The sequence below is a fragment of the Phyllobates terribilis genome, unplaced genomic scaffold (assembly GCF_046119375.1).
Source record: "Phyllobates terribilis strain yellow unplaced genomic scaffold, ASM4611937v1 Scaffold_160__1_contigs__length_4322635, whole genome shotgun sequence".
NCBI classification, from domain to species: Eukaryota; Metazoa; Chordata; class Amphibia; order Anura; family Dendrobatidae; genus Phyllobates; species Phyllobates terribilis.
This window is the reverse complement of record NW_027362920.1, coordinates 3708800-3721345: the sequence shown is the minus strand read 5'-3', so window position 1 is coordinate 3721345 and position 12546 is coordinate 3708800. Positions and strand designations below refer to the sequence as shown.

General features: G+C 50.2%; 5 non-coding genes and 1 pseudogene across 5 annotated transcripts; all 6 read left to right on the top strand.

Moving 5' to 3' along the window:
* The first annotated feature begins 5041 nt into the window (after nt 1-5041).
* On the top strand, nt 5042-5236 carry LOC141207275 (U2 spliceosomal RNA). Its single transcript, XR_012277692.1, has one exon. It is a non-coding gene; the product is annotated as a U2 spliceosomal RNA (small nuclear RNA).
* A 1115-nt stretch (nt 5237-6351) lies between these two features.
* LOC141207680 (U2 spliceosomal RNA) lies at nt 6352-6542 on the top strand. Its single transcript, XR_012278009.1, has one exon. It is a non-coding gene; the product is annotated as a U2 spliceosomal RNA (small nuclear RNA).
* Nucleotides 6543-7657: 1115 nt separating this feature from the next.
* LOC141207679 (U2 spliceosomal RNA) lies at nt 7658-7848 on the top strand. Its single transcript, XR_012278008.1, has one exon. It is a non-coding gene; the product is annotated as a U2 spliceosomal RNA (small nuclear RNA).
* Nucleotides 7849-8963: 1115 nt separating this feature from the next.
* LOC141207100 (U2 spliceosomal RNA) lies at nt 8964-9154 on the top strand. Its single transcript, XR_012277525.1, has one exon. It is a non-coding gene; the product is annotated as a U2 spliceosomal RNA (small nuclear RNA).
* A 1119-nt stretch (nt 9155-10273) lies between these two features.
* On the top strand, nt 10274-10464 carry LOC141207099 (U2 spliceosomal RNA). Its single transcript, XR_012277524.1, has one exon. It is a non-coding gene; the product is annotated as a U2 spliceosomal RNA (small nuclear RNA).
* Nucleotides 10465-11583: 1119 nt separating this feature from the next.
* LOC141207354 (U2 spliceosomal RNA) lies at nt 11584-11661 on the top strand (annotated as a pseudogene).
* The last annotated feature ends 885 nt before the right edge of the window (nt 11662-12546 follow it).

The window sequence follows — 12546 nt, the reverse complement described above, 5'->3', positions numbered from 1 at the left end:
TGCCAGAAGATGCTGCTGGATCGAGGCTTCTCCAGGTCGGACACCCTCAGCATCCAGACCTTCTTGACGGGGATCTTCTTCATCACCTTCGCCATTGTGAACACCTGCAGGAGGTTCTGGGAAATGGTAAGCGCAAAAGGACCGGATAATTCTTTCTCTGCCTTTACAGGTAGCTGCCCTATCCAGAGGGACGAAAGGAGGATCACGGTCTCCATGCGCAACCCGCACACCCCAGGCCAAGACATCTGTACCTTCCTGAGACGCTTCTGTTTGGTTGTGAAGGAACCCTCTCACATCCTGAATGGACTCGGCTTCTGGACAGGTAAGTGGTCGGTGACCGTTAGACTTCACAGGGACCTGGCGTACTCAGACGGACTTCGGCACCTGCCCCCGACATTCTCCCTGGGCAACTCCTACGGCCTCATCTATTACCCGGACATGCCGCGGAACTGCAGGAGATGCGGCAAGAACGGCCACGAGATGAAGGACTGCAAGGAGGATGCCTGCAGGATTTGTCGAGTGACGGGACACAGCTCGAAGGACTGCCCGAAGAAGACATCCTGCAACCTGTGTGGGCTGGCGGCTCATCTGTACAAGGATTGCCCCAAGCGTGAGAGATCCTGGGCATCGGTGGTTGCGACGACCCCAGCTACGGAGGACAAGGCCCCGACGACCAGGCCTGTGAAGGTCAAGGACGCGACGACCAAGGCCCCAGCGGCCAAGGCCGAGACGACCAAGGCCAAAGCGGTCAAGGAGTCGGTGGCCAAAGCCCCAGCGACGGTCCCAGCAGCTCCGAAGCAGAAGAAAAAGTCAAAGGAGGGTAAGAGTTCTGTCACCCCTCTCTCGATCCCTCCCCCTGCCACCCCCGTCCAATTCCCCCCCACCCCGGCCACCCCTGCTGAGGATTCCACTTCCTCTTCCTCCTTCCCCTACTCCTCAGCAGGTGTCCTTTCCCCTGCCCCGGCAGCCACTCTCCCTCCCCAGACCATGGTAGCGGTGGAATTAACCTTTCCTCCACCCGCCGCTATCTATTCCGAGGAGGATTTTCCCCTTCTTGTCTCCCCAGTTCCAACCCGGGGAAAGAGGAAGGTGGAGGACAGCCCTGTTACTGAATCCTCCAAAAAGAAGATTCTGGATTTCGTAGGCGAAAAGGAGGATACCCTCCCTGAGCCAGAAGAGATGGAGCACATGGTTGAGACCCTGGTGGCCGAGCCAGAAGAGGAGGAACTGGTGGTCGCCGAGATCGAGGCCGCGCTGCTTTACCAGATGGAGGAAGAGGGCCTGCTGGTGATCCCGTCACCAGCAGTCAACACCGACGAGGGACCACCCGACCGGAGTGGTAACTAAGGTGTATTGCCTGCGCTAACTTTTTCTTTTTTCCCTACATGATGGCTAATATTAACTTATTTTCCATTAATGTCAGGAGCATCAAGGACAAGTTCAGACGTCAGACTATTTATGCCTTCCTTACTTCCCAGTTGTGTGATGTTTATATGTTGCAGGAATGTTCCCTTCCCTCCTCTAGGTCCTTCAAACATCTGGCCAGGGAGTGGTCCCACGGTCCATCCTACTGGTCCGGTGGGGATGACTGCAAGTCTGCGGGGGTCGCAATTCTGATCAGGGGGGGCGCATTCACGCTTGAGTCCGTCCAGGAGCTCATCTGCGGCAGGGCTCTTGTTGTAGATGGCAACTGGGCGGGAGAACCTGTCAGGTTCATCAACGTGTATGCGTCCCCACTGAAGAATGAGCGTTTGGAGCTTTTCCAGACCCTGCGGCTTCAGCTTGCCACCACCAGGACCTTAGTGATGGCCGGGGATTTCAACTGCCCCATCGAGGAGGATGGTCGTAGTTCTGGCACATCTGCCAAGTTGGACATCACGTCCAAGCTGCTCATCGAGATGGTAACCGAGGCCTCTCTTCAGGACGTGGTGGGCTCCATGGGGAGAGGCTCCACGAACTATTCGTGGAGCCGACCCGATGGCTCACTCCGCTCCAGGATTGACTTTGTGTTCACCTCTCGGGCAGTCAGGCAGAGTAGGCACTCGATAGTCTCCTGCTTCTTCTCCGACCACAGAGCCATTCACTTACAAGGTGTCCTCGGCGACGGTTTTCCGTCCGGCCCCGGCTCCTGGAAGCTGAATTGTGCTCTGCTGGCTCAGGATGAAGTCGTGGAGGAGCTGAGAGCAGCCTACGCAATGTGGCAGTCCTACAAGGGTAGCTTCCAAACAGTCTCTGATTGGTGGGAATATGTTAAACTTGAGTTTCGCTGTTTCTTTCAGGCCAAGGGTCGACAACAGGAGTGTGAGAAGAGGAGGGACTTCAGAGGGCTGCAGCGCGAGCTGCGGTCGCTGCAGGACCTTCTTCACTGCGGCTGGGACGTGAGGGAGGAGCTGGAGGAGACCAAGAAGAGCCTGAAAAGGCACTTTGAGGAGGAGTCCAAGCGAATCGTCTTCCGTTCCAAAGTGGAGAATCTGGAGAAGGGTGAGAAATGTAACTCATTCTTTTTCAGGAAACTTCATGCCGGTCACACGCCCCTGAACGAGCTGCGAGACGAGAGCGGAAACATGCGACGTGGGAAGGAGGACGTGATGAGGGTCGTCAGCGACTTCTACAGCGAACTCTACTCCCACAAGACTACCGACCCTGACGCTGCTGATAAGTTCCTGTCAGGTATCACTAACCATCTTGATCCTGCAGGCACGGCAGCCTTGGACAAACCTCTGATGGTGGGCGAATTGCTCTCTGCCGCTAAATCCTTTAGGACCGGCAGGACCCCGGGCAGTGATGGTCTTCCAGCGGAGCTCTATGTAGCGCTGGGAGACCTCATCTGTCCGGACCTGTTGGACCTGTACGAGGAGATGGTGGTGGAGGGTAGAATGCCTCCATCTTTGAGGGAAGGAATGGTCACGATCCTGTACAAGCGGAAGGGAGAGAGGTGCGACCTGAGGAATTGGCGTCCCATCACTCTGCTCAACGTGGACTACAAGATCCTGGCCAAGACGATGGCGACACGACTTAAGACGGTCATCGGACGGATCATCCACCCGGACCAGACCTGCGGCATCCCTGGACGTCGCATCTCAGACAGCCTCGCTCTCGTGCGGGACACGGTCGAGTACATCAAGGTCCGCCGCGCACACGCGGCCCTGGTCTCCTTGGATCAGGAGAAGGCCTTCGACCGGGTTTCCCACGAGTTCATGGGCCGAGCTCTGCACCGGTTAGGTTTGGGTAACATGTTTTGTTCGTATGTCCGTCTGATGTATTTTGATATCCACAGCTCGGTGTTGGTGAACGGCTGGAAGACTGACCCCTTCCCTGTCCTCTCTGGGGTCAGACAAGGCTGCCCTCTATCACCTCTTCTTTTTGTTTGTGTTATAGAACTCTTCGCAGAGGCTATCCGGCAGAATGGAGAGATCAGAGGGATCACCGCACCGGGTCCGGGACGACACGAGGTCAAGTGCTCGCTCTACATGGACGACGTCACCGTCTTCTGCGCTGATCGTGGTTCAGTCGACGCCCTCGTCCAGACGTGTGAGAGGTTCGGCCGGGCTTCAGGGGCCAAAGTCAACTGCAGGAAGTCGGAAGCCATGCTCTTCGGGGATTGGCAGCCGGCCTCCTCCGCCCCCTTCCCCTTCAACATTCAACCGGATTTCCTCAAGGTGCTGGGAGTCTGGTTCGGGAAGGAAGGAGCGGCCCTCAAGTCCTGGCAAGAACGCTTGGCCAAGGTGAAGCAACGGATCGGACTCTGGAGCCTCAGACACCTCACTTGTGAGGGTAAGGCACTCGTCCTGCGTAATGAGGTCCTGCCCGTCTTGCAGTACACGGCGCAGGCCTGGCCCCCACACGTCACTGTGTGCAGGGCCATTACCAGGACAGTGTTTCACTTTGTCTGGGGATCCAAGATGGACAGAGTCAGGCGGGCCGTCATGTACAAGGAGCCTCGCAAGGGTGGGAAGGGCGTTCCAGATATCCCCACCCTCCTGCGATCCTCTTTTGTGTGTGATTGTGTCCGCCGGACTTTGCAAGTCAAGAATGGCTCCGCGGGCAGGTCCATGTCTCGCTTCTTCCTGCTTCCTCTTTGGAGGCAACTCGGCTGGGACAAGTGGGACAGCTCCTTCCCCTACAACTGGACGACGCCATGGTTCTACGGAGACGTCGTTCGATTTGTGGGGGAGCATCAACTGGAGGGACTCAAGCCCGACTTGTGGAAGCCCAAAACTATCCACAAGCTAATCAGAGCCAAGGATGACGTGGAGAACATCACAGGACTTCACCAGGACACGCTGGAGACTGTGTGGACAAATGTGTCGTCTGACAGGCTGACCAACGGGCACAAGGACTTGTCGTGGATGGCGATTCAGGGCGGACTGCCCGTCCGGTCATTCATGCATGCCCGGAACCTGTGCAAGACCCGGTACTGCCCAAGGTGCCCCTTCGTGGAGGAAACATCTTTGCACACTTTTTGGGACTGCGGATTTGCACAGCGCCTATTGACTGCACTTGAGGACGACCTGAGGAACTCTGTCCCCAGGGCGAGCCTATCGCACCATTCTGTGCTTTACGGACTCTTCCCTGGGGTTCATACCGTCGGAGCCATCCAGGAGGCTTGGCGCCTTATGAACTGCTTCAAGGATGCCGTTTGGGTCGCCAGGAACCGGCTCATCTTGAGGAGGGAGAGGATGTCCATCCAGGACTGCCGCAGGCTGATCCACAGCCTGCTCAGAGACTATTCCATCATGGACGGTCCGGAGGACGAGGATGAGGACTAAACCCCTCCTCCCCCTCTCCCCTTATGTGTCTTGTCTTTCAATAAAGCTTCGGGCCTGTGATTTTCCCCTCCCCATCCCCTTTTTCCCAATCCCCATCCCTTATCACGGTTCGTCGTACTGTATTGATTGACATGCTTTTTCTTTCAGATTGAGTGTTTTGTGTAGCATAGGGGTGTGATGTGTCTAGTTAGTGCGTCGTATCCTCATGCTATGTAAATATAATGTAGAATTCTGTGAGTACTGGGCTGCGGCACTGTACACTGTCTGTTAACTTATTTTTTGTGCTAATAAAAGATATATTCAATCAAAAAAAATCTGTTCTTATCAGTTTAATATCTGATACGTCCCCTATCTGGGGACCATATATTAAATGGATTTTTAGAACAGGGAGATGGAAAAAGAGCTTGCTCTGTCCACTCCACGCATTGACCTGGTATTGCAGTATCTCCAGGACCGGTGCACCCCTTCTTTAATGCAGTTTCTAAAATCAGAAAGAATTGAATTCAATGTTTTTTGTTCATTTTGCTTGTTTGTCGGATTTTGGGATGGACTCTTTGGCTTTGCTTTTCTTCTCCTCATTGGATTTTTCATGTTCAAAGTTGCAGAAGCCAGATTACAAGCTCATTTTGGTTCAACTTCAGCAACTGTGCATTGCATTGCCATGTAATGTGATGCAATGCTATCTTTCTAGCTCTCCCTTTTTACTTCCTTTTGGATAAACAGACATATTAGGCAAGCATTTTGGAGCTTTCACCTAAATAACTACAGGTGGTGAGATAAGCTGCACAATATAATTGACCTTTCAGTATATTGTTGCACACACACCATCTATTTAGCAAATGCCCTTGTTATCAACAGCAGCCTTTTAAACTCACCTGAGCTAACGGGTATGTGCGCTGGTTACTCTGCTGCGCTTAAAATTTCTTTTTTGGTTTGCTACAATGCCTTTTCTGAAACGTTGTCTCCTTCTGCTGGAACACTGACTTCTTTCATTTAATGCCTGCAGACTATAAAAGAGAACCCAACCCAAAAAGTTTGGTTGATTAGTCTGTGGCATTCTGTTAAACTGTTGCTTATGGCGGTCTCTGTGAGCTTCTCAGCGACATTCAGCCAGCCAGGTATCCTGCCTGCAGTAGATGGAATGTGGCAATGGAACGCTGGCTGCGCGTGTCATAATAGGCTCTGAGCCTTTATATACCTGTGCACAGCAGCAGCCACCTTCAGTCTGCTGCTGGACAGCCAGCAGCAGCAGCAGCAGGAGAGGTATGTAATCAGGAGCCCTCCTGCTAAGGGTAGACAGCTGCTCGTTCCACCCCACCCCCCGCCTTAATTGGTTCTCCTCCCTTCCAACGGTGTTGAGGCGGGTGGGAACAGCAGGGGGTGAAGGTGCTGTGTTTAAAGAGGTGGAGTTATGCAGATCTAAAACGCGTGGATTGCAGCAGCAGCAAGCCGAAAAGTGCAGGCATGTAAGGGATCTAGAGGTTGACAACATGTCTTCTTAACGGGAGTCCAGGAGCTCATCTCCACAAATGGACTTTTCAGGATCCTTGGGTGGCTCCGTAGTTTGAAACCAATTCTGGTTATCGCTTCTCGGCCTTTTGGCTAAGATCAAGTGTAGTATCTGTTCTTATCAGTTTAATATCTGATACGTCCCCTATCTGGGGACCATATATTAAATGGATTTTTAGAACAGGGAGATGGAAAAAGAGCTTGCTCTGTCCACTCCACGCATTGACCTGGTATTGCAGTATCTCCAGGACCGGTGCACCCCTTCTTTAATGCAGTTTCTAAAATCAGAAAGAATTGAATTCAATGTTTTTTGTTCATTTTGCTTGTTTGTCGGATTTTGGGATGGACTCTTTGGCTTTGCTTTTCTTCTCCTCATTGGATTTTTCATGTTCAAAGTTGCAGAAGCCAGATTACAAGCTCATTTTGGTTCAACTTCAGCAACTGTGCATTGCATTGCCATGTAATGTGATGCAATGCTATCTTTCTAGCTCTCCCTTTTTACTTCCTTTTGGATAAACAGACATATTAGGCAAGCATTTTGGAGCTTTCACCTAAATAACTACAGGTGGTGAGATAAGCTGCACAATATAATTGACCTTTCAGTATATTGTTGCACACACACCATCTATTTAGCAAATGCCCTTGTTATCAACAGCAGCCTTTTAAACTCACCTGAGCTAACAGGTATGTGCGCTGGTTACTCTGCTGCGCTTAAAATTTCTTTTTTGGTTTGCTACAATGCCTTTTCTGAAACGTTGTCTCCTTCTGCTGGAACACTGACTTCTTTCATTTAATGCCTGCAGACTATAAAAGAGAACCCAACCCAAAAAGTTTGGTTGATTAGTCTGTGGCATTCTGTTAAACTGTTGCTTATGGCGGTCTCTGTGAGCTTCTCAGCGACATTCAGCCAGCCAGGTATCCTGCCTGCAGTAGATGGAATGTGGCAATGGAACGCTGGCTGCGCGTGTCATAATAGGCTCTGAGCCTTTATATACCTGTGCACAGCAGCAGCCACCTTCAGTCTGCTGCTGGACAGCCAGCAGCAGCAGCAGCAGGAGAGGTATGTAATCAGGAGCCCTCCTGCTAAGGGTAGACAGCTGCTCGTTCCACCCCACCCCCCGCCTTAATTGGTTTTCCTCCCTTCCAACGGTGTTGAGGCGGGTGGGAACAGCAGGGGGTGAAGGTGCTGTGTTTAAAGAGGTGGAGTTATGCAGATCTAAAACGCGTGGATTGCAGCAGCAGCAAGCCGAAAAGTGCAGGCATGTAAGGGATCTAGAGGTTGACAACATGTCTTCTTAACGGGAGTCCAGGAGCTCATTTCCACAAATGGACTTTTCAGGATCCTTGGGTGGCTCCGTAGTTTGAAACCAATTCTGGTTATCGCTTCTCGGCCTTTTGGCTAAGATCAAGTGTAGTATCTGTTCTTATCAGTTTAATATCTGATACGTCCCCTATCTGGGGACCATATATTAAATGGATTTTTAGAACAGGGAGATGGAAAAAGAGCTTGCTCTGTCCACTCCACGCATTGACCTGGTATTGCAGTATCTCCAGGACCGGTGCACCCCTTCTTTAATGCAGTTTCTAAAATCAGAAAGAATTGAATTCAATGTTTTTTGTTCATTTTGCTTGTTTGTCGGATTTTGGGATGGACTCTTTGGCTTTGCTTTTCTTCTCCTCATTGGATTTTTCATGTTCAAAGTTGCAGAAGCCAGATTACAAGCTCATTTTGGTTCAACTTCAGCAACTGTGCATTGCATTGCCATGTAATGTGATGCAATGCTATCTTTCTAGCTCTCCCTTTTTACTTCCTTTTGGATAAACAGACATATTAGGCAAGCATTTTGGAGCTTTCACCTAAATAACTACAGGTGGTGAGATAAGCTGCACAATATAATTGACCTTTCAGTATATTGTTGCACACACACCATCTATTTAGCAAATGCCCTTGTTATCAACAGCAGCCTTTTAAACTCACCTGAGCTAACAGGTATGTGCGCTGGTTACTCTGCTGCGCTTAAAATTTCTTTTTTGGTTTGCTACAATGCCTTTTCTGAAACGTTGTCTCCTTCTGCTGGAACACTGACTTCTTTCATTTAATGCCTGCAGACTATAAAAGAGAACCCAACCCAAAAAGTTTGGTTGATTAGTCTGTGGCATTCTGTTAAACTGTTGCTTATGGCGGTCTCTGTGAGCTTCTCAGCGACATTCAGCCAGCCAGGTATCCTGCCTGCAGTAGATGGAATGTGGCAATGGAACGCTGGCTGCGCGTGTCATAATAGGCTCTGAGCCTTTATATACCTGTGCACAGCAGCAGCCACCTTCAGTCTGCTGCTGGACAGCCAGCAGCAGCAGCAGCAGGAGAGGTATGTAATCAGGAGCCCTCCTGCTAAGGGTAGACAGCTGCTCGTTCCACCCCACCCCCCGCCTTAATTGGTTCTCCTCCCTTCCAACGGTGTTGAGGCGGGTGGGAACAGCAGGGGGTGAAGGTGCTGTGTTTAAAGAGGTGGAGTTATGCAGATCTAAAACGCGTGGATTGCAGCAGCAGCAAGCCGAAAAGTGCAGGCATGTAAGGGATCTAGAGGTTGACAACATGTCTTCTTAACGGGAGTCCAGGAGCTCATCTCCACAAATGGACTTTTCACGATCCTTGGGTGGCTCCGTAGTTTGAAACCAATTCTGGTTATCGCTTCTCGGCCTTTTGGCTAAGATCAAGTGTAGTATCTGTTCTTATCAGTTTAATATCTGATACGTCCCCTATCTGGGGACCATATATTAAATGGATTTTTAGAACAGGGAGATGGAAAAAGAGCTTGCTCTGTCCACTCCACGCATTGACCTGGTATTGCAGTATCTCCAGGACCGGTGCACCCCCTTCTTTAATGCAGTTTCTAAAATCAGAAAGAATTGAATTCAATGTTTTTTGTTCATTTTGCTTGTTTGTCGGATTTTGGGATGGACTCTTTGGCTTTGCTTTTCTTCTCCTCATTGGATTTTTCATGTTCAAAGTTGCAGAAGCCAGATTACAAGCTCATTTTGGTTCAACTTCAGCAACTGTGCATTGCATTGCCATGTAATGTGATGCAATGCTATCTTTCTAGCTCTCCCTTTTTACTTCCTTTTGGATAAACAGACATATTAGGCAAGCATTTTGGAGCTTTCACCTAAATAACTACAGGTGGTGAGATAAGCTGCACAATATAATTGACCTTTCAGTATATTGTTGCACACACACCATCTATTTAGCAAATGCCCTTGTTATCAACAGCAGCCTTTTAAACTCACCTGAGCTAACAGGTATGTGCGCTGGTTACTCTGCTGCGCTTAAAATTTCTTTTTTGGTTTGCTACAATGCCTTTTCTGAAACGTTGTCTCCTTCTGCTGGAACACTGACTTCTTTCATTTAATGCCTGCAGACTATAAAAGAGAACCCAACCCAAAAAGTTTGGTTGATTAGTCTGTGGCATTCTGTTAAACTGTTGCTTATGGCGGTCTCTGTGAGCTTCTCAGCGACATTCAGCCAGCCAGGTATCCTGCCTGCAGTAGATGGAATGTGGCAATGGAACGCTGGCTGCGCGTGTCATAATAGGCTCTGAGCCTTTATATACCTGTGCACAGCAGCAGCCACCTTCAGTCTGCTGCTGGACAGCCAGCAGCAGCAGCAGCAGCAGGAGAGGTATGTAATCAGGAGCCCTCCTGCTAAGGGTAGACAGCTGCTCGTTCCACCCCACCCCCCGCCTTAATTGGTTCTCCTCCCTTCCAACGGTGTTGAGGCGGGTGGGAACAGCAGGGGGTGAAGGTGCTGTGTTTAAAGAGGTGGAGTTATGCAGATCTAAAACGCGTGGATTGCAGCAGCAGCAAGCCGAAAAGTGCAGGCATGTAAGGGATCTAGAGGTTGACAACATGTCTTCTTAACGGGAGTCCAGGAGCTCATCTCCACAAATGGACTTTTCAGGATCCTTGGGTGGCTCCGTAGTTTGAAACCAATTCTGGTTATCGCTTCTCGGCCTTTTGGCTAAGATCAAGTGTAGTATCTGTTCTTATCAGTTTAATATCTGATACGTCCCCTATCTGGGGACCATATATTAAATGGATTTTTAGAACAGGGAGATGGAAAAAGAGCTTGCTCTGTCCACTCCACGCATTGACCTGGTATTGCAGTATCTCCAGGACCGGTGCACCCCCTTCTTTAATGCAGTTTCTAAAATCAGAAAGAATTGAATTCAATGTTTTTTGTTCATTTTGCTTGTTTGTCGGATTTTGGGATGGACTCTTTGGCTTTGCTTTTCTTCTCCTCATTGGATTTTTCATGTTCAAAGTTGCAGAAGCCAGATTACAAGCTCATTTTGGTTCAACTTCAGCAACTGTGCATTGCATTGCCATGTAATGTGATGCAATGCTATCTTTCTAGCTCTCCCTTTTTACTTCCTTTTGGATAAACAGACATATTAGGCAAGCATTTTGGAGCTTTCACCTAAATAACTACAGGTGGTGAGATAAGCTGCACAATATAATTGACCTTTCAGTATATTGTTGCACACACACCATCTATTTAGCAAATGCCCTTGTTATCAACAGCAGCCTTTTAAACTCACCTGAGCTAACAGGTATGTGCGCTGGTTACTCTGCTGCGCTTAAAATTTCTTTTTTGGTTTGCTACAATGCCTTTTCTGAAACGTTGTCTCCTTCTGCTGGAACACTGACTTCTTTCATTTAATGCCTGCAGACTATAAAAGAGAACCCAACCCAAAAAGTTTGGTTGATTAGTCTGTGGCATTCTGTTAAACTGTTGCTTATGGCGGTCTCTGTGAGCTTCTCAGCGACATTCAGCCAGCCAGGTATCCTGCCTGCAGTAGATGGAATGTGGCAATGGAACGCTGGCTGCGCGTGTCATAATAGGCTCTGAGCCTTTATATACCTGTTCACAGCAGCAGCCACCTTCAGTCTGCTGCTGGACAGCCAGCAGCAGCAGCAGCAGCAGGAGAGGTATGTAATCAGGAGCCCTCCTGCTAAGGGTAGACAGCTGCTCGTTCCACCCCACCCCCCGCCTTAATTGGTTCTCCTCCCTTCCAACGGTGTTGAGGCGGGTGGGAACAGCAGGGGGTGAAGGTGCTGTGTTTAAAGAGGTGGAGTTATGCAGATCTAAAACGCGTGGATTGCAGCAGCAGCAAGCCGAAAAGTGCAGGCATGTAAGGGATCTAGAGGTTGACAACATGTCTTCTTAACGGGAGTCCAGGAGCTCATCTCCACAAATGGACTTTTCAGTATCCTTGGGTGGCTCCGTAGTTTGAAACCAATTCTGGTTATCGCTTCTCGGCCTTTTGGCTAAGATCAAGTGTAGTATCTGTTCTTTTAAGAACACAAGAGCTACGATCTACACTTGACGAGAGCGATCGAACTCGGAAGGAGAAGAGCTTCGGAGCCCAGCTGACATCGGAGAAGGAAGGCGGATATCGGTGGGAGGAAGAAGCTCTAAAGAATCCAGAAGAAGACGAAGACTCGGAGAAGAATCGGGCTGTCCTGTGGAATCTTCGAGGAAGAAAATCATCGAGACAAAGACCTTTCGGGGAATTTGTCCAGAACACGACGGGAGAAGAATCTGCATAGCTCCACCCATTCCGGGAAGAGTTCCAGATCCAGCTCCAAGAAGTAACTGCAGGAGGAAAGCCATGGCAAGCGCTGCGAGGAAGGCCGAAAAGAAGAGCCTGGAGCAGGGGACAGCCAGGAGGGCCCAGCCAGGAGCAGATTCTGACCCCAAGGACTCTGCCTCCACGACTGGCCAGCAGAAGGGACCCCAGAAGCCCCGCCACGAAGCTCCAGCCCTGGAGCCATGGATGCGGCAGACGGTGGCCCTGAAGCTGAAGGAAGTGGATGGGAGGGTGCCGGACTTGTCCTCGGACGTGTTCTGCCAGAAGATGCTGCTGGATCGAGGCTTCTCCAGGTCGGACACCCTCAGCATCCAGACCTTCTTGACGGGGATCTTCTTCATCACCTTCGCCATTGTGAACACCTGCAGGAGGTTCTGGGAAATGGTAAGCGCAAAAGGACCGGATAATTCTTTCTCTGCCTTTACAGGTAGCTGCCCTATCCAGAGGGACGAAAGGAGGATCACGGTCTCCATGCGCAACCCGCACACCCCAGGCCAAGACATCTGTACCTTCCTGAGACGCTTCTGTTTGGTTGTGAAGGAACCCTCTCACATCCTGAATGGACTCGGCTTCTGGACAGGTAAGTGGTCGGTGACCGTTAGACTTCACAGGGACCTGGC